Source organism: Jaculus jaculus, chromosome 3 (genome assembly GCF_020740685.1).
Source record: "Jaculus jaculus isolate mJacJac1 chromosome 3, mJacJac1.mat.Y.cur, whole genome shotgun sequence".
Taxonomy (NCBI): Eukaryota; Metazoa; Chordata; class Mammalia; order Rodentia; family Dipodidae; genus Jaculus; species Jaculus jaculus.
The window spans coordinates 171,795,079-171,801,078 of NC_059104.1; positions in this window are offsets into that span (position 1 = coordinate 171,795,079).

Here is a 6,000-nt window from a genome sequence, read left to right on the forward strand (position 1 = left end):
GTAAATGACAAGCTCTCCATATTCATCTCAAAGGACAGAGAAGAGGCAAAATCATATACCCAATCCCAGCGCTTGGGATGTGACTGCTAGAAGATGACAATTTTGATGCTAGCCTGGGCTACATGTAGTGAGGTACTGTCTCAAGAAAATGACAAAACAACAATAGACAAAAAGCCAAAAAAAAAAAACCAAAGGAAAAAGAAACCCTAAAACCCTACTTTATACATACTCAACATGAAACTTTTACATGGGGCTGGGAAGATCGCTCAGTGGTTAAAAATGCATGCTTGCAAATCCTGCTGGCCTGAGTTTAATTCCTCAGCTACCCATGTACGCCACACTCAAAAAGTAGCACAAGAGGCCCTGACACATCCAAACGCCCAATTACACACATGCAAATAAATAAGTCAAAATAATTCTTTAAAAAGCCATAAATAAAAGGAGCTTCCTCAATATGATAAAAGGCATCTATGAATAACCTACTTTGAGTATATCCAGAAAGATTTGATTTCTTACTAGAAAGAAATACTGTCCATTTCCTTTGCAAATTACACCGAATGATCTAGAAAAAATGCACTGAAGAGAGAAAATAAAGATTCTAGCTTGACAAGATAAATGCAATAATCTGCATCCAGATATGTCATGAATGCATAATGCAAAGAATTCCCAGGAATCTACTAGGAGACAAAGGGATGAGCACAGCAAGGACACAGGACAGAGCTTGTCAGGAACAGGACTTGTGGGGTCTCTGTGTAGCTTAGACTCTGGGCAGTGCCTCTGAATGACAGTTTACCATCAGGGGAAGCAGAGGCCCATATGCATATCACAGAACATCCCTGCTCTTTAAGAACTGGTCAAAGACTGGTAGGAGACAAAGCAGAAAGGAGGCAGTGAAAGGTGCCTGTTGTGGTAAGCCCAGGATGTTTGCACAGGACAATTTAAAAAGCCCATAGGAAAATGTTTGCATTCTCAAGATTCAAAATTTCTTCCATGCACACCAAGTCAGCATACAAGAAGCCCATTCACATACCAAAACATTCATCCTTTAACTAATGTACATGTTCACATATAACAGGCATATACAGACACTCATGCACATGAAACATTTCACACACATGCATCTAAATTCATATATAGCAACACACACACACACACACACACACACACACACACACACACACACACACGAGTTTATATTTTCCCAACAAATTATTACAGAGGCAGATGTTTGCTCCTGCCCATACCACATGTACGAGTGCAGAATAACAAATGCATGTTCATTCTCTAAGGCAGAAATGCTTCTGAAATGCATTTGTTCTGCTATGGAAAGGTGAGTGGAAGCAAAGCGTATGCACGCACATGTATGTTCTTATCACATGCTACATACTGCTTCATGACTACAAATCCTGGATGGTAATGCTCTGAGTTAGCCTCCTGCCATTTCACACAATCCACAAATTTCTTCTTTTGTTTTTGCGGGGGGTTTCGAGGTAGGGTCTTGCTCTAGCTCAGGCTGACCTGGAATTCCCTCTGTAGTCTCAGGGTGGCCTTGAACTCATGGTGAGCCTCCTACCTCTGCCTCCCGAGTGCTGGGATTAAAGGCATGAACCACCACGCCTGGCAAAACACTCTTAATGCAGGCAGTTAGTAACTCCCTTCAGATACAGCTACATTATAAGTTCATAAGCCTCCCATTCATATTCTGACCTGCACATGAAGTATTTATTTACATGCATGCAACATCATCAATGTATTCCTTGAGATATTTCATCTTGGGTTATTCTTACTTTGTTTCCATAGAGGATAGACTGTTATAAAGACCAGCAAATTGCCAAATGAAATTTTGCTTTCTATTACTTTAAGATATCAAGATAGAAAGTGGCAACATTATTGTTAGAGGACATTTCCTGATACCAAACAGAATTTTCTAGATGACAAAGGTTTCATTCATTGCTAGGTTAGTTTCATGTTATCTAATACACAAAAGACTGTGATTAATAAATGGTTGGATCACAGAATATTTTTATGAGGGGGAGTTGATACTGGCATAATAGAGGGAATAAGCAGCCACCTAAAGAGAGCAGATGTTGCCAAAGTTCCCAGTCATTTGTGGGCAGACCTGGTGCTGTCTACTAGGCACTTCATCACAATTCTTCCTGGTATTTACCAGACAAATATAAAGTGTGTGGGTTAGACAGAATTTTTGGTTGCAGGAAGTGCTGCCATCTTAGGATGGTTTTAAGCTGTGAGCATGGTGATAGAATTTATACCATGCACTCCTCAGGAACTGAGCCATCTGGAATAGGCCAGCACAGAGAGCAGTGGGCAAGACAGCGACTTTGTTTCCTAGGCGGTGACTACCCCTTTATCTCCTGAAAGACCCCTGTGTTTCTCATGTTAACTCTGAATGTACTCAGAAAGATATATCTCTTCAGTGGTGAGAACTGTTGGGAGGCCAAAGGCAGATTTCATGTGGACACACTGCCTTACAGAATAAGAGATCAAATTAAGTACATTATAAAATATGGATACAAGAAAATACATGTGAATATAGTGAGCATAAACAATAGAAAAAAAATCACAAACTGAACATAAAACACCCAGGGATGTTAGATTGTAGCTAAGTTATAGATCCTAATGTAAATACTAAGCTCATGTGTTATTAGTTTCCAATCTCTATGGGTGGTTGGACTATCCTATAAGGAAACATATGTGTCACATTATTTTCAAATTATGCCTTATGCTTCATCTCCTCTAGAGAACTCCTTGGATCACATCTTTTCCCTGAATAACCAGAAGAAATCCCTGATAGATTTTATTGGCGCAAAGAAGTTCAGAAAATAAGCTCTGACTGAGTTTTCATGATTCCTCAAATCTCCCATTCAGGGCTTTTGGCCATTTGTAAGTTGGTTAAACTACATGATGCAATGTGTAAGATATCTATCAACCACAGAAATGGGTCAGCAAAGTCTGCTCCAAAAGATGTTCCACTTCTTAAGTCTGGCATTAATACATAGAGTATTGAATCTCCAGTTGCCTGTTTTACCAAATCCCCAATACTGCATGCCACTTCATAGGACTTGCCTTTGTACATACAGCTACATTTACCTCTTTCCGTTTTCTTTATCAGACACCAGCATAACGTTGCTGGCACTCACATGCTACCTGATCTTTTAGGCACTATGATGCACAGCTATTCTTATGCAGTATCCTCTATCCTGCCAACACCCAGTGTTCTCCACACAACCCCGCAGCAAAAAACCAGCACACTATTGCAACCCTCTCCATGCTTCCCTATTGCAATTTGAGGTACCTGAACACAAAGCCTCTTTTATGTGTTTTTATTTCTATAACACCACCTATCCGTTCTGCCTGACACAAGATTGTTGAATTCCTGAGTTCTTTTTAGGTATCAGAGTATACAGAAATTCCATTCACTGCCTGTGTTCCTGGATCCATATGCCTGTAGTTTTTCATTGTACTTTCCTTGTCTATCTGCCTCACTCTAGTTTTTCAACACTGTTCTGATTTTTAACTTTTCAAAAGCTGAAAGAAAACAGTTCAAGAAGAAACTTTTTCTTATCTTCCTTTTAAAACCTGTCTCTTTTTTCTCCTTTCTTTCATTTCTCATCTTTCAACTTCCTTCCCACTTATTATCATCCCTACCCATGCCCACTTCTCCCTTCAGCAATATTTTCACAATACCTGGTCTCTCCCAGCGACCCTCACACACTTTGGTGTTGCCTGGATTCTTTATGTTTTGTTGGTGGCACCAGCTCTGAAGGGGTGGGTGGGGCATAAGGTAAACACAGACGTCCAGCCTCTCTTTGCCAGAGCCCCATGAGGAAGCCACAATGAGAACACAGTAGTTACTTAAGAGCCTGCGGTTTGTCCTAGAAGAAGGACCAAGATGACCCAGCAGGAATGGAAGACGCCCTCCATCACTAGCATCCAGTCCTCTCTCAAAACCTGCCAGGCAGGTCCCCTTCCACCTGACCCTACTCTGATGTCCATAGACCCAATAAGTGCAATGCCCCGTCTTCCCCTGGACCGTTTGCCAGTTGGACATTATCACAGTCTCTACCCAGCCCTTTTCTTTTTCAGACAATAGATAATGAGCCCCAGAGATTACCCTGGGCTCAGTCCTCAGGGACACCTTCTGGCTTTGTTGCTTCTGGTTTTGACTAATTGCCATTAGTCCAGGGTGGTGCCACATGGTGCTAATAGCACCCAGGTCACAGGTCTCGTCTCTGCAGGGATCACTTATTCACTTTTCTTTTCACCAAACTTACACCAGCATCATTCAGACCCTACCCTTGATGTCTAATGACATCTTAACTGTTGGTATGCTTTGATGTCTACCTGTGACCACATGTACATGCCTGCATGCAAAGTCAAGTTTCCCTACGTACCTCAGCAAGCTTGACTGAATCTTCCCTCTCCTCTGACTGTCATTTATCCTTCCTTTCCTTCTCTCTTCTTTGCACTACACTTTCTCTGTTTCTCTGCTAGTGTTCATTCTTAATAGATGCCTTGTGTTCTGATCAACTGTCATCAGATACCCCCGTTCCATCCCAGTGTGTGGCTTTCCCATTGTATCCTGGACATAATCAGCCCAAATCCCTGCAAACAGCTTGGATCCTCGTTGTATGTCATGACAAACCTTGCTTCTTCCCCCCCTCCCTGAGACCTCTCAGAGGTGCTTTTGTTCCAGTAATCCTTGCAGCAGGCCTGGGTAACCAGATCCCACACTGCAGGTTTATCCACTCTCATTTCTATCACGCCTTTATGCCCCTTCAGGAGATGGCACATTAATCTTTCTATCCCCAGATTATAACAAAATATATCTTGGACTGAGGTTACCATGTTCTTCCCACCACTTCCTCCAATACCAGTTTGTCTGGTATGATCTGAAGGACAAGGAAGCTGAACTCACATTCACCATGTTAAATGAATAAGGGACACTGGTTAAGTTGGCCTTAGTTCCTCATGACCCACATAGTACCATATCTAGGTCTTCTCTTAGGCTTTTTGTTTAGTTCAATGTAGTTAAAAGGCTGATAAAGGCTAATTTACATCTCTGAGTTTCAATTTCTAGTCAGTAAGGAGTTCAGGTGTAATGCTAGTGAAATGTCCAGCACAACACTTCCTGTACATTTTTACCTGCTTTCCACCAACCTCAGTTCCTTAATTCCTGCTCCTTGCTGTTTGAAAATGGCATTTTTGAGCCAGATGTTGTTATAGGATATGGCTGTAAAAAGAGACTGTTGTTTTAAGGATGCTACTTTCTAGTAGGGAGTGACAGAAAACAAATGAATAAATAATTGTTTACAATCCCAGATAGCTCTGCCTAAGGTCTATAAAATCATTAGGAAAGGGGGCTGGAGAGATGGCTTACCTGTGAAGCCTAAGGACCCCGGTTCGAGGCTCAGTTCCCCAGGTCCCACGTTAGCCAGATGCACAAGGGGGCGCACGCGTCTGGAGTTCGTTTGCAGAGGCTGGAAGCCCTGGCGCGCCCATTCTCTCTCTCTCCCTCTACCTGTCTTTCTCTCTGTGTCTGTCGCTCTCAAATAAATAAATTAAAAAAAATCATTAGGAAAGGGTAGAAAGATATTAAATGCAGAGTGGCTGAATTCTACAGAAAGAGAAACATTACTGAATAAGTGCTATTTAAGCTGAGGCCTACATACTAACACAAACTGACCCTGTGTAGCTATGGCGAAGGCGTGTTCCAGGGCAGGAATAAGACAGAGAAGCACAGCCAGAGCTGATGTCAGTAGCGAGTCAGAGCGTGCCTTGTCTACATAGAGTAGAAGGAAGGAAGAAACGGCAATCAGGTTGGAGGCCGTTACAGGGGTATCATCCATGGTCAGAAGTTTTATTTTTAAATGGGTTGATAAATACTAGGAAGTTTTCAAATCAGAAGAGTATAAAATGTAGTTTGTGATTAAAAAAAAAAAATCTTTCTATCAGCAATGTAGAGTAAGGATGAGCTTTCAT